This window comes from Ictalurus punctatus, chromosome 18 (assembly GCF_001660625.3).
Source record: "Ictalurus punctatus breed USDA103 chromosome 18, Coco_2.0, whole genome shotgun sequence".
NCBI lineage: Eukaryota > Metazoa > Chordata > Actinopteri > Siluriformes > Ictaluridae > Ictalurus > Ictalurus punctatus.
This window is the reverse complement of record NC_030433.2, coordinates 12,442,217-12,461,398: the sequence shown is the minus strand read 5'-3', so window position 1 is coordinate 12,461,398 and position 19,182 is coordinate 12,442,217. Positions and strand designations below refer to the sequence as shown.

At 36.6% G+C, this 19,182-nt stretch overlaps 1 long non-coding RNA gene across 7 annotated transcripts in view; it reads left to right on the top strand.

The window, feature by feature from the left end:
- LOC124629154 (uncharacterized) overlaps positions 1-18,674 on the top strand; it is a 43,916-nt gene extending 25,242 nt beyond the window's left edge. For 2 of the 7 annotated variants that reach the window (XR_008398304.1, XR_008398305.1), the window contains 4 exons: positions 9,995-10,093; positions 10,930-11,146; positions 11,260-11,286; positions 13,161-18,674. This is a non-coding gene — a long non-coding RNA (uncharacterized LOC124629154). Of the gene's footprint in view, positions 1-9,994; positions 11,147-11,259; positions 11,287-13,160 lie in introns of all 7 variants that reach the window. The other 5 variants (XR_008398303.1, XR_006984051.2, XR_008398308.1 and 2 more) reach the window with 4 other exon arrangements.
- Positions 18,675-19,182: the final 508 nt, after the last annotated feature.

Here is a 19,182-nt window from a genome sequence, read left to right as displayed (position 1 = left end):
TAGCAAGGCAGTGGTCATCTTGGAGGTGTGTTTGGGGTCATTATCATGCTGGAATACTGCATACTGATCATGCTTTGCTTCAGTATGTCACAGTACATGTTGGCATTCATGGTTCCCTCAATGAACTGTAGCTCCCCAGTTCCGGCAGCACTCATGCAGCCCCAGACCATGACACTCCCACCACCATGCTTGACTGTAGGCAAGACACACTTGTCTTTGTACTCCTCACCTGGTTGCCATCACACACGCTTGACACCATCTGAACCAAATAATTTTAGTTCATCTTAGTTCATCAAGACTATATGTCTATATAGCTATATGACTATATATCTTGTGGACTATATGTCAAAATCTTTTATGTCAAATAGCTTTTTCAGGGCAGTACAACAGCAAATAAAAATCAAAATGCAATTTTTATGATCCCTCTTTATTTATTTATTTATTTATTTATTTATTTATTTATTTATTTATTTATTTTTACATTTTGAAGATGTAATCTTTTGACCTCAACTGTACACACATCATGTAATTAATGCACTAAGCATATTGTTTTTTTTGTTGGGGAAAGATAATAAAGTGGAAACATTGTTGTGCAGAGGGAAAGGTAAAAGCATAATTTTTCAAATGTCAAAGGATATGTTTTATGGATCTTGTAAGCTAACAAAAGCATGAGAATATGAATTTCATATATTTAATATATTCATAATTATGCACAAGTCTCACTAAGTAAAGTTCTTATTTTTGTTGGTGTATTTAATAAATTAACATTTTTCTTAGTTTTGAAGTTGCTAGGGGTAAGATTTTAAAAACATAAAAAAATAGAATGCTACAGTGAATACAAACCTAAAAATTCAAATAATACAGATTTTATTTAAATTAGGCCAAAAGGGAACCATCCAGGATTCCCAGAAAAAAGTAGATGCTTTCAGAGTGGCCGAGCTCAACATTCAGCCAAAGACGTCAGTGGAGTCAAAACAGAAGTTATGAAACGTAAGTGCATCTAAATTTATGTTCTATGGAAAAAGCTAAATAACTCTTAAGCACAAACTGACTATTAGCTACAAAGGACTGATAGCAACCTAATGTTAGGATAGGCTAATTAGCTAGAACTATATGTAAGTAGTTACACTGGGCGTATATTATATTGAGTGTTTAATATCACTGTAGACACAGCAACATAAAACTTTTTTGTTTGTTTGGCTACACTGAAAGTGTCTACTTTTCACTAGGAAATTAAAATGAAATTTTTTTTTGGCATAAATGAAAATTGAAAAAATAAAAAATAATATTATTATATAAATATGTTATATAACTCACCAATAATTACTCAAATACTTTTGTCAGCTTGAAGCTCCATAGTCTTTGCCTCCTTCAATCCTTATCTCTAAATAATGCATTGCATTGTATTGAAATGTGATATTTTGCACTTTCCTCTGTCTAGTGAAGAGAAATGTAGTGCTGTTACAAATTTTTTTTTTTGGCCTTGAAAAAAAATTGGTGCATTATTGTTGTTTCTCCTACTGAATGGTCAGGGGCCATAGGGATTTACCTTGAGGGCAAAAATGTCAACATCAGGTAATTCAGTTGTGAAGCTTAATGCATGCAGACATAATATGATTATGATTTTTTTGAATGGTTATATATGCTGTTCAGAAGTGAGTAGCCTCAGGACTGGCAGCTGGAATGTCAGAGCAGTCTACAGCCCCGATCATTCATGGAAATCCAAATAAATACCATACCAGTCTCTAGTGAGCAAACTGTCAATTCATGATTAGTAATTACTGCAGAAATGTACTCTAGGCAATACGTTCTTCTATACAAGAGCATGTCCTTTTTTATGGCTTACCAAGCTGCACATTTGCTGAGATTCTCTGCATCAACAACCCCTTCAAATTAAGGAACAGAGACAGCAATAGTGAGGAGTGAAATTTGCAATATCACCCCTTAAAAGTTGGCAAGTACAATATTCCCTCAGAGGATTTTTTTTATATGAAAATTATCAGGGAAAGCAGAGGGACTTCTCGATTTATCCTCCTACATATGTGAACTTTTAAGGAATCAGAATAAGAATCTTTTATTCACCAAGTACAAGTGTACAGGGAATTGGGCTTGGTGCTGTATTCACACAACAATAAATACACAATATCAGCAGTTCATGGCCATCGATTTTGGTGAGTCAGGCTGACACTAATATCAACATAGCCTCAAACAAAAATAAAGTGAGAGACTACAGTCCTCTCTCAAAGTATTGGAACAGCAAAGCCAACTCTGTTTTTTTTGCTATACAGTGAAGACATTTGGGTTCATGATCAAAAGATGAATATAAGAAAATATATAAAAATTTCAGCTTTCATTTCCTGATATTTACATCTAAATGTGTTAAACAACTTAAAATATGGCACCTTTGGTGGCAGAACATACAATTTTTAGGTGACCAAAAATATAGGAACAGATAGTCTTAAAGTAAATAACACTTAATATTTGGTTGCATATCCCTTGCTTGCAATAACTGCATCAAGCTGGCGAACCGCTTAGATCACCAAACTGTTGCATTTTTCTTTTGTTTTTGCTTTTCCATGCTTTTACTTCAGCTTCTTTCAGCTTTTCTTCAGAAGGTGAAATGCATGTTCAACTGGTTTAAGGTCTGGTGATTGATTGACTTGATTTCCCCCCTGATTTGTTGTGTTGGCAGTGCTTTTTGGGTCATTGTCTTGTTGCATGATGAAGTTCCTGCCAATTAGTTTGGATGCATTTCTCTGTAAATTGGAAGACAGATTGTTTCTGTAGACATCTGAATTAATTCTGCTGATACCATCATGAGTTACATCATCACTAAAGATTAGTGAGCCCATTCCAGAAGCATCCATGAAAGCCCAAGCCATGACACTACCTCCACCATGCTTGACTGATGAGCTTCTATGTTTTGGAACATGAGCAGATCCTTTCCTTCTCCATGCTTTGGCCTTTCCATCACTTTGGTAGAGGTTAATCTTGGTTCCAGAACTTTTGTAGTTAATCTCTGTGTTTCTTTGTGATTTCCAATCCATTTGATTCTTACTGCTGATGAATAATTTGCATCTTGTGGTATGGCCTCTATTTCTGAACTTGAAGTCTTCTTCGAATGGTGGATTGTGATACCTTCACCCCTGCCCTGTGAAGATTGTTGGTGATACCAAAAGTTGTTTTGGGGTTTTTCTTCACAGCTCTCACAATGTTTCTGTCATCAACTGCTGTTGTTTTCCTTGGCTGACCTGTTCCATGTCTGGTTGTTAGTACACTAGTGGTGTCTTTCTTTTTCAGGAAATTCCAAATTGTTGTATTGGCTATGCCCAATGCTTGTGCAATGACTCTGATAGATTTCCACTCTTTTCTCAGCTTCAAAATGACTTGCTTTTCTCCCATAGGCAGCTCTCTGGTCTTCATATTGGTTTACCCTTTTTAACAAATGCAGTCTTCACATGTGAAACCTAGGGCTCAAACCAAGAGTAGACATTCAGAGCTACTAATTCTTTAAACAATCAATTTAAGAGGGCACACCTGGGCAGCAAAAAGGTGCCATGTTTTAAGTTCTTTAATGCATCTAGATGTAAATATGAGGAAATGAAAGCTGAAATTCAGATCTGCCATCTCATATTCATGTTTTGATCTCAAACCCAAATGTCTTCAATGTATAGAGAAAAAAATTTAATTATCCTTGCTGTTCTAATACTTTCAGAGGGGACTGTATCATACTTGATTTATGCTATAGACTACTATTTAGTGAATTTTACAATAACTATGTAGTAACTTTCTTCTCTGTGTTCAATACAGCAAGTATGTTTCCTATTGCCTAGTGTGTGAGGTGCACACAGAAAAGGAAATTTCATTAACCAGGGTTGCCAGGTTTCCAAAAAACTTTCCATCCCAAATACATGTTAGAAAAAAAACAACACACACACACACACACACACACACACACACACACACACACACACACACACACACACACACACAAAAGACCTGCACCTAGCCCAGAAAAATTTGGGCATTAGAAAAGGGAGACAATTTTTCTTAGCCTCTACCCTCAGCTAATCCTCCTTTCTTTCTCCCAATATTTTCAATACATCTTACAATAGAAATGGTTCTGTACATCACAGACACACTTTCTGCACTTTCACTTTGCCTTGGTTTTGCGACAGTATATTAGATTGAGTTTGGATTATTTGCTATAAACCAAGATATTGGCAGCTGCAGAGTATTTTCAAGCTAGCCCATTTTGGGAATCCTGCCATTAACTGTCAAATCCGGAGCTCCCTTTTCACTGAAATGTTCTTATAGAGAGCATGGGGCAGCATGATTGATGCCCCAATGGACCCCTATTAATGCTTGTTGCAGTTCTCATTTTTGACCACTAAGTACAGCAACAACTTGATGGTGCTGAATGGGGTGCTAAGCATGCCACCCCGTCATCTAGAAATGCAAGCAAATCAATGGAACTTCATCATCAGTGGTTGTTACATATAATTATGCCTCATATGGCTGTTAAATGCAAGAGTCATTGTTCAAGAAGATTATGGTCTTGGTAAAGAAGCTGTTTGAGTTTCAGAGTCCTCAGGAATTTAACAATCAATCTCCACTGAGAGGGGAACCACTGGTAAACAGAATGACACAGTTGAGTGGAGTCAATGAAAAAACTACAGAAGTTGTTTACAATGTGTAATCCTGAATTTAATCTAAACCAGAGCAGGTTAGCTGTGTAGCAGACTGTAACCTTCCCTGGTGATGTAACCAGAAGAAAAGGTAAACCACCCCCATAAACCAGAAAATCCAGGGAAATATCAAAGTAAGCGCAAAGATAGCTCAAATCCTGCTTCTGAGCCAGGCCCCAGGAGGGATATAGCTCTACATGCAGCTTTTCCATCGGGGCTGGTGGCGGCCAGAGGGTGGGACTCACTCAGAACCCGGCTCACATTTCCACTGATAAGCGAGCTGAATGCACTATGTCATCAACAATGTGGAAGTTACACAACAGACACAAACACGGCTCCGTACGCTGCAAATGTTAAATCTCTGTTTTTAGTATTACAAATGTACCTCACTTTCGGCTGTTTGGTTCGTCTGGGTCTGCAAGGAGTTAGTGCAGCTTCTCATAAGGCACGACAAAGGGCATGGAGAAGAATAAGTATATTTTATATATTTTACTTATAACGTTACGATGAGCTTGCCCGAGGTACCTCAGTTCAGCTAAGTTAGCTATTGTTGTACGATGCAATGATAATAATAATAATCACATTGAAACTAATGTATTTCCAATTGTTCTTTATTCTTTCCTTTTTTTTTTTTTTTCACAGCTAGCTCTGCGGTTTAGGGCAAGATCCTTGAGCACGCCACTTGTGGGATACCATTATTCCTGGATTTAATCCAATGTAGTTTATCCAGAATTATTCCACTATTTCAGCAGGCAGGATGAACAACATTCTTAATATACTAATTGGTATTCATAATAGTCATTTTGGAGGTGATAGATCTATTCACCAAATAAATGTTCTTGATATATTAATTTGTAGTAGCTAGTTTTGCATATAATGTGAAGATTACATATTACATATTAAATGTCAATATGTACAATAAAAAACTTCTATTTATCTCTATTTTTTGGTCCCTGTATTCCTTTATAAGTTTTTTAAAAATTTGTTGACCACTTGATCGGTGGAATGGCTAAATCCTAAGGTGGTCATTTCCCCTGCTCCTCATGTCTCCTCATGTATGCCCCCCCCCATGCTACTTTCCAATTTGTCTTGAATTTCTCTCATCGACCAGGTGGCAAGGAGACCGTTGGCCTCTTCTGCCGACCACTGTTGAACCAACATGTTTAATCTTCGTTGCTAATGTTTACTGCAACTTTTAAAAATGGCGCCTTTCAAACTGTGGTCTGTAGTGAAAGCTCCGCCTACTGACGTCACTGGTACCCTTGTTTGAGCCCAGCAAGGTTTCAGGGCTGGTTCAGCTCTAGGAATTGGGCACTGGCCCAGGGTTTTTTGTGTGGAAAAGTGTAGCCTGGTTCGAGATTGGGCTCCAGCTCTGGCTCCACTCCAGGTGGAAAAGGGCTAACAGAGAGTCGTATTTTCCCTCTTCTAACACACCAAAGTGAGCCTCTGAAAGCCCTGGTATTTAGCTGATTAGTCAAAACAGGTGTGTTAAATGAAGTAGAATAGTAAACTCTGTAGTGTTGTGGACATCTCTGCTCTACACGTTCTTCATTCTCTCACTCTGGTATTGGTTAAACCTTCTAATCCTTACAGGATTTTGCTCCAGTGTAAGAACATGTATGTTCATTTTAGCAAAATGGCACCTGATTTGCTAACATTTTAAGTGACATTAAGTGTATTCCTCTTCTCATCTTAGGCTTTGATGCACATCCTGGATTGTGCTATTGACTTGTTCCTTTATGACCAAGAACAGTTTTTAATTTTAATACTGAATGGGAGGTCTTACAAATTGTAATCACTATCAGTGGCTTATAGTTGAAACTATCAAGGTTGACCCTTATTGTATGCATTTCATATTATGCATAAGAATGACGTGAGGCAAACTGTTACAGAATCACACACATATTCACACTTAAAGATAGGCAGCTGAAGTTTTGTTCAAGAGTCAAGTGTTTCAGGTCGAAAGTAAGCTGCTGTTCTCATGCCATGTCTCTTCCAAAACAAGCAAGCAAGGCAAAAAGAAAAAAGTTCAATTCTTGCTTGTCAATATACTGATACTTTCATTCAAACCAAGGAATACAAAAATGTTGTTTTGTACTTTTGTTGTAAGTTACTTTCTTTGAACTAAGTGCTCTTAGTTCATCTGATTAATATGCCTTTATAAACTCTGAACTGTTTCCTGTAACTGTGTTGTCACTGAACTGGATTTCTATGCTTGTCTGTTTGGTTTTGATCCTGATCTCATTAAGTTTGGATGTATGTCTGTTTGCTTATTTCAAACCTTCTAGTTTGGTTGCTTTGTCTTTTTGTTAGTAACGATTGCCTTGCACTTTCATCCCTTTGTCTGTGAAGTCAGTTGAGGCCAATCCAAATGAAATTTTATCCAATCAAATACGTGTATAATCGGTTTATTAGTCCATTCAATTGAAGCATTATTGCAATGTAAGTGATTCTAAACAAAGAATTTCAAGTTCGATTTATGGAAAGGTTAACCAGAGTATGTGGATGAGAATTTAGCTGGGGTTGGCATGGGACTAATGTTTCAGAATGCTACTGGAGATGGATGATTCATCTTCCTTTCTGTTTAATAAGGTCAGCCGGACTGAACTAACATGACCTATTTGCCAAATTGACAGGACTCACAAGTTTCTTGTTGTTGTAGTAACATGGACACTGAATACCGTGCCTGTGTTTGGTCATGTGCATAAATTTAATTTGGAGTATATGTAATATTACATGACAAAAATATTTGCATGGGGACACTGAAACTGTTTTGGTGCTCATGTTGAAAGACAACATCAAAAGGCTCCATATGCAAATGACACACATAGAATAAAGTCAAGACCTTCTGTTAGCTTTTATAAACATGAGCTAATGACAGACAGCTGGCCAAAAAATAACAAAAGCTTTTGTTCAGTTACATCTAGTCTTCTCAAATGCTAGAATTGTGTTTAAATGCCATATAATATACTTCTATATATTTCTATACTTACATATGTCTGTAAATACCTGATTTCAATGAATGAGGATTTTATTAATCTTAGTATTTTAAAGGTATTCTACTTACATTAAAACTTTAAGCATTTCCCCAGTGGAACAAAGTGACGAATCTTTAAGGGTGTTAGATTTAACCTTTTTTCTTGGATTAATTTCTAATTTAATATACAGAGGTCCAGAGGCAGAACGGCAGTAACCATGTTCCTGTAAGTTTCATCCTGCACTCTAATTAAAAAAGGTTAAATCTAGGGTTAATGTGTTTGACCCTCAAGAGGAACTGTATAATGGAAAAAAGCCAAATGTATCTCATTTAAGAAGCAAAAACCCTTAAATATGCAAAATATGCAATCCTTGAGGAATCTTTTCTTGCTAACACTTTAGAGGTCCTTTACTAAAAGACTCTCTATCACACGGAGCTTATGAAGCACTATGGCTTCTTTATGTAAAAGCTCTTCTATTGTTATTACCAGATCTAACTCGAGTACTATCATTCAGATTTACACGTCTTTGGAAACCACTGAGACAGACATTGATAAATAAGCATGGAGATCTTTCCTCCCAGCAGCTTACAGCTGTGACACTGAATGATGACTCTAATCATTGGGTTTATTTCTGTGGTCTTTTATGGAAGGAACTGAGAACAAGAGTGCGGGGTGACGGCAAGCCAAAGATCAGTCACAAAGGACACCATCCCCCCCACCCCTCCCCACCACAAAGAAAAAAATCAGCAACCAAAATGACACAAAAGGATTGATCAACTTCATATTTCTAAGGGGAGGTCTTCCCACACACTAATTATACATTTTATTTTAACAATGTATTAGCACAAAGGGCATTAATTTGGGTTGATTGACAAAAATCAACAGAAGGAAGAGCGTGGGAAGATAAATAGTTCTCTTTTATCTTATATGTAATACATGACAAGAAATAAATAATGGCAGAAATGCTTCAGTTATCTTACATCTTCATTGCTTTTAATCTCCATTGTTCAAGCTGTTATGTCCCTTGATTTTGGCTTTAAGGATGTGAGCATACTGTATATTCACTAACAGCTCGTGACCAATGATTTCAGTGGGGAATGATGATATTAAATAAAGATATAGCCTCAAATAAAAATAAGTCGTGAGGCTATCATACTTGATTTATGCTATAGGCTAGTATCTAGTGAACTTTTAGAGTAAACCTGCTTTTGAGAGTATACAAGAGAAACTAACTATGTATACCAGTTTTCAATGAGATAACAGAAAGGTAGTCTGGTTTAAAAGCTAGCGCAGACGAATAGCCTACCAAAAAGTCTAACAGTACAAGCCCCTTAGTTGATCAAACTGAACATCTCTGATGTAACACTGCATCCTTACTGTTTAATTTGCCTTATTTGTGAAGAAATTTATCCCACTGATCTTTCAGGTTCTGGTTGCTGAGAAATTGTTCTCTGAAGACACATTAACACTTTAACAATTTAGCTAGTTGCATAGCTAGATAACAGTATAGATTAAACTTGTTAATCACATCCTTTCTAATCAGGGAAAGGACTGAAAACTGTGGATAAAATGATGGCAGTGTAAATTTTTATTTCCATAAAACTTGGGTTTTAATAGATTTTTAAAAATAAATTCATCACAACTGCATAACATCTAGAAAGGCAAGCAAATCAATGGAACATCAGCGTTTATACCACAGCGTCACTGAATGCTTGAATCTGATTGGTCAAAAGGTGTGCATTATTTTTATATAATCAGTACATTTTGCAATTGCAGACTTCAAGCAAACTCTGCAATATTTGGAGGAGCTTGCAGTTTTTCAAAATTAGCACAGATTTGTGACATCATCACAATGCGCATTCAGTCAAACCCTCTTCAATTCACATGCGTTTAACATGAGTACAGCTAAAAGGTCTTATTCACCAACAAACATCACTGTGAAAGACCATGAAAAACGATTTTGTGCAACTGCAATTTCACCAATTTGAATAGTATTTAACAAAAAAGCATAAAAAACTCTACTTTAGAAAAAATCTACTGCAATATCAAGCATTTTCAATCACAAACAATGACAAAAATACTCTGCACACTACTGTACAGACTGTATAATAGTACAGGTAGTTCTGGCTGTAACACGTACAATCGATTTATATTAATGCACTCATTCTAATGCGTTATTGTTTCTATAGTAACAGCTCGTACACAGGAACTTGTACAGTGTATGCGCCACGTAATCTAAGATTAATATAATAAATGGATTAAAAATTTGTTGTTTAACAGAATGAACCCTATAATCATTGGTGTGGTGACTTTTTTTCTTGTTGTTAGGAGACATTTATGGAAGGAGTCTGGGTTGTAAGCACCTTGTGAAGTTTATCAGCACAGGAAAGTCTTCCATAAAGGGGAGTTTATGCTTTCTAGTTTCAGGTAAGTGTTCAAAGATCACAAGTTTGAATCATGCATCTGTGTCTAGGACAACAAAATTGGCCCAGCTGTATGGATGGTAGGTCTGGCATTCTTCTCTGCTCTGTCAATCAAAACAACACTAACCAATATTGGGCATCTGTGAGGTGTGTATGCAGAAGAGCAGATAGCACTGGCTTCATGTGTTGTATAGAAGCCTGGTATGTAGCTGAGGTGTAACAGGGGAGGACTAGTTAATGGTGTAAATTGGAAATTGATCAAATTGGCTAAAAGAAAGATATAATTTTAAAAATGACTTATAATTGTTTTGAGAGCAGATGTCTTATTAACATATTTCCTTTAGGAAATGCTCCAGTAGTTACACAAGTGGCACATGGTACGGTATTGAACAAACAAGACATATTTGGTCCTGAATATCTTTGAGCTCCAGACAGGAAGGTAACTGAAAAAACCCGTAAACCCGAGTAATTGGCACAATATTCAATTTCAATTTCACCTACAGTACTTTAAATGATTTATTATACATTTCAATGACATATCATAGGCTTTAAACCACAATTCAAATTGAGTTTGCTTACACAGGTCTCTTATTATCAGACACATTTGAACCAAAGGAACCGAAACAAGCTCTGACAGGCAGGCATCCATACTGTCTCATAGCTTATGAATCCAATTACCCAAGCCATCAGAGCCTGGCCCAAGGATCGTATACATGGAGGTTTTTTTGGGTGTGGGACCAAACAAATCGTTTACTCATCCCTCAAGCTCAGTCACACACAACTACTGCTCACTACACCGATGAGCCATAACATTAAAACCACCTATGTAATATTGTGTAGATCCCCCTTGTGCCACAAAAACAGCTCTGACTCGTCAAGGTTTGGACTCCACAAGACCTCTAAAGGTGTGCTGTGGTATCTGACATCAAGACAGCAGATCCTTTAAGTCCTGTAAGTTGTGAGGTGGGGCCTCCATTGATCGGACTTGTTTGTCCAGCACATCCTACAGATGCTTGAACAGACTGCGATCTGGGGAATTTGAAGACCAGGTCAACAGGTAGGTAGCTATCTGTGTCAAGTAACATCCACATGAATGAATGACCCAAGGTTTCCCAGTAGAATATTGCCCAGAGCATCAACTGTATTCACTGGCTTCCTTTCTTCTCATAGTGCCTCCTGGTGCCGTCTCTTCCCCAGGTAAGTGATGCACATGCAGCTGGCCGTCCACATGATGTAGAAGAAAATGTGATTTATCAGACCAGGCCACCTTCTTCCATTGCTCCATGTATGATAGAAATCTTGCAGAATCTTGAATACTAATACTAATGAATACTAATATTAAAGTTATTGAACATTTCATGATTATATTTAATTTCATAAAACATTTTGTTTTAAATTTCTAAAAATGTGTATTACCCGTTTTAAGTGTAACTTTATTAGATATTACGCATCAGTGTTTAATATGTAATAAATGGGGTGGAGCCAAAGGAAGCTCTGAAAGGCTTCCTTTAAAGTGCCACTGATAATTTGCTCATAATTTATCAACCAATTTCTTATTTAGATTTATTCTTATTTAGAATGATCAACTCCCAAAAGCAGGTAGCTTTGTTTCAGTTCATTCTCAACAAGGCACAGATGATGCTATCCTGAGCTGAATGTAAAACAAAGCCAGACATGATGCTGTGAGTTGTTTTTGTGAAGCGTAATCAGTCTATCTAAATCAGATTTGTGACAAAGCGGATGCAAATGCTACTGCTAGACACTCTCATCCCTACTCTTTGGTTTTAGGCCTACATGTGATTATGTGATAGCAGTGTTTGATCAGATTAGTGATGGTAGACTCATTTTGTGAGGTGTGAGTCAACTGACAATATAACAGTGTACATATAAGAACGTCTGATAGAGAGATGGTACATTGTACTGCTATGTAGGATATATCGGTAATATTTGCTAGTTTCATTTATTCACTTGACAAGATTCTTTATTGAAAATTTCACATAGTTTTTTTATTTTTATTTTTTATAATACCAGCCTCTGTATCTTTCTGTATATATTTAAGTTGTATATACATTATAAATGAACAGATCTGGTCATATCTAGAATCGCATTTTGAGCACTGTTAAACATAATATAAAACTATTAAAATTTTAAGGAAAAATGCCTAAAGAGGAAAGACTGTGACCAAACAGCTTTTATACAAAAATGAATACACCCACTGCCAAACATGATATCTAAGCAAGTTAAAATATGGTTAAATGTATTTAATTTGGATTATTATAAGATTATAATTCAAATACAATATTATTCAGCTTGTTTATAGATGCTTTTATACAGTTGAAACTTCCTATTTGCAGATCATTTTGCCAGTTCTTTCTGGAAAAAAATGCTTACAACAAAACAAAAGTTCTACTAGCTTCTATTAGCATATACAGTCATGGGAAGTACACCCTCCCTCAATTCTATGTTTTTATTTATCAGGGCCTTAATAACAATTTTATGGTTCTCACCAACTTCTATAAACAAACACACAACAGATTTCAATATGTAGTTAACTTTTTCAAAAAAGTAACATTTAGAAACCAGCTGGGGAAAAAATAAGTACACCTTATAATTCCTTAAGATGTAGAACCACAGGTAGCAACAATAACTTGGAGTAAATGTCTCGCACATCATTTTGGAAAAATTTTCGCCCACTTTATAACATTGCTTCAGTTCATTGATATTTGAGGGCATTTCTTTATGCACAGCTCTAATGCTAATTGTTATATTTACTCACGCCATGAACTTCATTTTCCAACCTGTACTGCGGCCTACAAACATGGCTGCCATGGACTGCTATTCCCAGAACACTCACACATTTACACGTTCACGCTCACCTTCATTTTGATCACACACACCTGCATACAATTCACAGCACAACCACAGCCACAGTACAAAATGACTTTCATTCCATTCTCTCTTTGTGAAGTATATGCTCAATTCCTTGTGTTTGTGATGATACCAAGCCTGTTTATTAGGCCTGTTTATAAGGAGCTGAGCGATTTTGACAAGGGCCAAATTTTGATGTCTAGATGACAGGGTCAGCGCACCTCCAAAACAACAGATCTTGTGGGGTGTTAACAGTATGCAGTGGTTAGTACCTACCAAAAGTGGTTCAAGGAAGGACAACCGGTGAACTGTCTGGGGGCAAGATAGCACCAGGATGCACTATGGGAAAAGGCAAGCTGGCAGAGGCAGTGTGGTGCTATGGGCAGTGTTCTGCTTGGAAACCTTTGGTCCTGGCGTTCATGTGGATGTTACTTTGACACGTACCACTTACCTAATCATTGTTGCACACCAAGTACACCCCTTCATGGCAACAGTATTCCCTAATGGTAGTGGCCTCTTTCACCAGGATAATATGCCCTGCCACACTGCAAAAATTGGAACAAGGCAAGGAGTTCAAGGTGTTAAGTTGGCCTCCTAATTCCCCAGATCTCAATCCGATCGGGCATCTGTGGGATGTGCTGGACAAACAAGTCCAATCCATGGAGGCCCCACCTCACAATTTAAAGGACTTAAAGGGACTGCTGCTAACATCTTGGTGCCAGATACCACAGCACCTTCAGATGTCTTGTGGAGTCCATGCCTCAAAAGATCAGAGCAGTTTTGTTGGCACAAATGAGACCTACACAATATTAGACAGATGGTTTTATTGTTACAGCAAATCGTTGTAGATTTAGTTCTTAACAGCTCAACTATTAATCCTTTAACTGAAATTATTGCTTAATGCTTGTTTAAGGAAATGCAACACTGTGACACTGCAGTGGATGCCAATTAACTGATATTTCTAAATCATCTTGGATAGACTATGGACAGACAAATTATAATTGCATTTACAATGTTTGCAGCATTCCTACCCTGCCTTTCTCCTGGATCTGTAATGTGTATAGTACGTTTGCCAATTCTTCAAGTGTCAGCTCCTTTACTGAGCTGTGTTAGCAGGTTCCAAGTTTTCTGATTTTTTTTGGTTTTGACCTTATCCTCTGTGTTTTGAGTCTAGATTATGATGATGGATCTGCCTTGGTTAACCTTGTCTACTTTCATTTATGAATTGTATTCAAATAAAAGGAAAACAACATCCAATACCCTCTAGCTTTCATTGTGTCAGGGACGTGCAATTTTTGGAGTTTTACTGCATTGAGGTATCAGAAAATTTGTCTGCTTCATCAGAAATTGTTACCAAATGCAAATACCATGGCATTTCATTGAATGATCAAGCAATTATGGTGTTTTCACTGAATCACTTGCACATACCACTAGTGTTTAAGTACTTAACCCCTATTCTCCACCGTCACATATTTTCTCCATGATCAAAACACAGTCATCTACTATAACACTTCCTTCTTTGAATCACTACTATTCAACCGTGAACTCAGGAAATGTATTTTATTGAAGTGATTTCTCCTGTCATGTCCTCCATATGGTTTACATATTCTAGATAAATCACTCTGACAACCAAGCAGCAGTCAGAAAAGTGCCTAGGGCAAGACATGTTGACTCCTGCTGGAAATAACACTTACAACGCCTCATCATGAAAACAGTGGAGCCAGCCATATGTTGGATGCTTAGAAATATAAGACAAATGATGAATTAATGGCCAGCATCTATCTCTCAGCTCCTGTGAGAGAAATAAATGGACATTTTGATGGGAAAACAGAGGTGTGATGGTAAAATCACCTGCCATGGTGGATTGCTTCTGGGTAGAGAAAAATGAGATACCCAAGCTATAACATAATCTGATTATCTATGGTGTGAATCATAGGCTTTATTAGGCACGTAATGTAAAAGGAAGCCATCTACTGTTATCTGTCAAATAGACTAGGGCAGGGATCACTGAATTTTGACTGCAGTTGCATAATATTTTATATTTTAACCAGAGGAAATTGATTGGTGGAGAATGGTATCATGCCTGGTACTTGTTTGCATCACCAATGATCACTCAGAAAGAGCATGCATAAATTTATTAAATATTTCCTCAATGACATCATCTCTCAGGAATGCCATACTTCTTTTGCAGGAGCACAATCTCATGAAAACTGTTTAAAGTCAAAGTGGTTTTGGATTTAATTTGCTTACATGTGAATGGAGTTGTAGCAAAAGATATAAATGTTAACCCCGCCCCAACCCTAATTTGCTTCTTACAAACTGTTACAAATCTCTATGAAAACCGCACAAACCCTGCTTCATTTAAAAGATGGAGTTTCAAACTGTATTGCAATGAAGTGATGAAACCAGCTGATGAAATATCAGTGGAATAATGTCCTGTATTTCACTAGAATACAATTCAGTCTGCTTTTACTAACTGTAAATAGTATTGTTGATATTGTTTATATTATTCTTGTTATATAATGTATATATATTGTATATATAACAGTATTAAAAATATTGCTATGCTTTTCTATGCTTTTTATTAGGCTTACTTGCCTCAATTGTATAGAATACCTTTTTAGTAAATATTCACATAGATTCCAAATATGAACAGTTTAAGATTGGAAAAAGATCCAGTGTTGTACATTTTGAGATGATTTTCTGCTCAACATGGTTGTAAAGAGTGGTTATTTGAGTCACTGTAGCCTTCCTGTCAGCTCCAAATGAAGAAGGCCTTTCTACCTGCAGTTCTGTTGCTCACTGGATGTTTTTTGTTTTCCACACCATTCTGTGTAATCTATAGAAACAGATCAGCAATTCCTGAAATACTCAAACCATCCTGTCTTGCACAAACAACCATGCCTCACTCAAAGTCACTGAGATCACACCTCCCTGTTCTGATGTTTGATTACATCAGGATTACATGACATTAACTGAAGCTCCTGACCTGTATCTGCATGATTTTATGCATTGTGCTGCAGCCACACGATTGGCTGACTGGGTCATTACATTCATGCGCAGGTTTACAGGTATTCCTCATGTTTCTAAGTTGATGGTGAGTGTATATCCCATCTGTAATGTTGAAAGTTTCAGCAGAATCTCACTATGTTGAGCTGTTTAACAAAACGCACTAACAATTTTGTCATTCTTTATTCATGACAATGTCTGTAATAATTTGAGACCAATTGAGGACCTTGATGAAAGAGCTATTTAGGATAACTATCAGTGACGCCTGGTTGTGATATTTGATGAGGGGGCTAAAGTCTAATATCTATCAATATCTCAACACTGATACTATTATATTTAATGGCATTTGGCAGACTCCCTTATCCAGAGCGACTTCCATTTATCTAATTTATACAACTGAGCAGTTGAGGATTAAGGGCCTTGCTCTTGGGCCAAGCAGTGACAACTTTGCAGTGCTGAGATTACAAACTTCTGATCAGTAGTCCAACGTCTTAACCACTAAGCTACCACTGCCCTATTAAATATTAGCAGGGAACAATGTATGCAATCATGATTTTAAAATGTTTTTTTTTTTTTTTTTTTTTTTTTTTAACAGTGTTTCAAGTCTGTAATGCTCTGAATTCATGGTATGTTTACTTTGAATGTGAAACGTGATAAACAGAAAAAAAAGTTGTAACCTTTTCATTCAAATCAAACAACACAAAATGGCGTTGTCATCTGTCCTTACATCTGTCCTTGTGTAATTTGTACTTTATTTGGACAGTTTCTGCTTAGTCTGTCTATGATTTTCTCCTTAAAAAGTCTTCATGAGGCTTCTCAATGACGGCTGATGATGTGTTATGAATGTGTCAGCAACATGGGGTGAAAAATATCAGATGCAATGGAGAGTAAATCTAGGGGGTAATCATCTGACCCAGCTTTGTTTCTTCATACCATTCTGTATATTTTTATATATACATTCTATGTATTTTAATATATATTCTGTATATTTTTCTTATGACCATTGGTGGATGCTAAAATGTGTTTTATCTTTGAAAGATTTAGCCATGCTAGCCCATTTATACCAGCTGTTCCCTTATAACTGTGTTTTAATAATTTAATGCTTGTACATTGGCCTATTTTTATTGATAGTAGGGCTATTTTTAGGCTGTTTTACCTCCACACAGGATTGGCCACCATCGATCTCAACAGAGGCTAATGATTTAAAACACCAGGAACAATAAAAAGTGATATCACAAATTAGCAAGTTGGTTAACTTTAGTTAAACTCATCAATAGTACCGTCACAAGTGACACAGAACCCCACACCCACTACAGTCACAGCCAGGACACATGATGTATCGCTGTCTGCCAGCCAGCTCTCTGTAAACACTGTAGACATGCATCTAACAAATGCCAAAACATCCCTAGAGTTAAGCCTCCCAGCTTTTTAGTCAACAACTCTCCTGTCTCCCTATTGGCCCATTTTAAATCATTTATCATTATGCACAGTTCATCCTGTTATGTATTGCAGCTAACTCCCATTTATGCATGGTGTTTGCCAGGGGTGTGATATATATTTTCTGGTAAGATAAATGGAGGCTATTTACCATTGTATTGATCTAGTGATTTAGGGTAATGAAAATAAATTGCTCTGTTGGCAGAGGAGGATTTTCTCATAGACTCAGTAACTGCTGAAATTTGCACATAGATCTCATTTGGATATGAAATTTGTAAAGTAGTCTGTTGTAACTTTGATACATCCACACTGTGGTCTTTTATATTGCCTTGTAATGACTCATTTAATTATATAGGTTAAAATTGTTCTGGGGAAAATAATAAATATTGGAAGACAAAATTTGACAACAATTTGCAAACAGTGATATTTACATCCAGGCAAGAATTACAGGTCTATAAAATGAATTCTTGTTACACAAGGTTGTTTTGTGAATAAGCTTTATGAATTTAACTGGATTACGACCTCATACTTGTATTACAAAGTTCTGCTGTTATATAACAAAATACTGAGCTTGTCTTTTCCTTTCCAAATGTAACATTTTGTTGCATCCTAGCAGTACATCTGGCTACAAAATTTCACACACTCTTTGAAAGGATCAAGCTTTGATGGTTGTAAATGTATCATCATAGCAAAATAATTGAGTCACTTTGAAAGCCCCTGAAAATCTTCACTTTCAAAAGCAAACATTGAATAAAGACATTTCAGTGCAGCATAGCATACTGTATGCGCCATATGAGATATTCATGAAGAGATGAAGAACAATCACTATGCAGCATTTGGCTTGCCATCTGGATGTGAATAAGCAACGATGATATGTACAATTTAATGAGTATGATGAAGCAAATGCAACTCAAGTGAAACTATTCAGTCAGACAAAGAATATTATTGAGGTTGGTAATTTTATAAACAGCAGCTTTTTCTTAAACTTGTATATTCTCTTGGTCAGGATGAGAACATCGGTTGATGCAATGCAAATCTTCTTACAACGTGATGTAATGTCTGAAAACAAATTTTAGTGTCTATTGTGAAAGGAATAAAACATGATGGGGTGTATTGTTATAGGAAGATAATCAAGACAGTGTTGTGTTGTGGACTGACATGAAGCAGAGTAAATACCACACCAAAGTTTATTATTTTCCTTTTCATTCTTGTCATACTACAGCAATTTCCCAACGATTAATTAAAAAAAAATAAAAAATAAAATAATGCCACATTGAACTTTTTTTTTTTTTTTTTAATTAGTTTATAGTGATGTTTAATGTCTGCAACATGTTAGTTCCTGTTATTACTCACTTATTTCACAATATTATTAACAGGGCTGTGTCGCACACTTGGAAAGTGCTATCTACCCTCTTCTGCATACATGAGCTCACACATGCCCACAGCTGGTTGCAACACCTTGATTGACAGCGGAGAAAGTATGCCATCCCTCCCACACTGAAAGCACTACCAATCTAGATGGCTGTGGCATCATTGGGATTCAAACTTGCAATCTGATGATGATACTGCGAATGCTTTCCTGTTGGTGCCACTTGAGAGCCACTGCTAATAATAGCATTTCTAATGGCAGGAATTAAAAAAAAAAAAATCTGAGGTAATTGAAGTAATCAAGGTTGAGCTGAAACTTGAGCCAGTCTTAGAAACTTATTATTTAATAAAATCTCACTCAAGTGCCTGAAAACACTCATTGATTTTAAATCATGCTCCTATATTTTCACA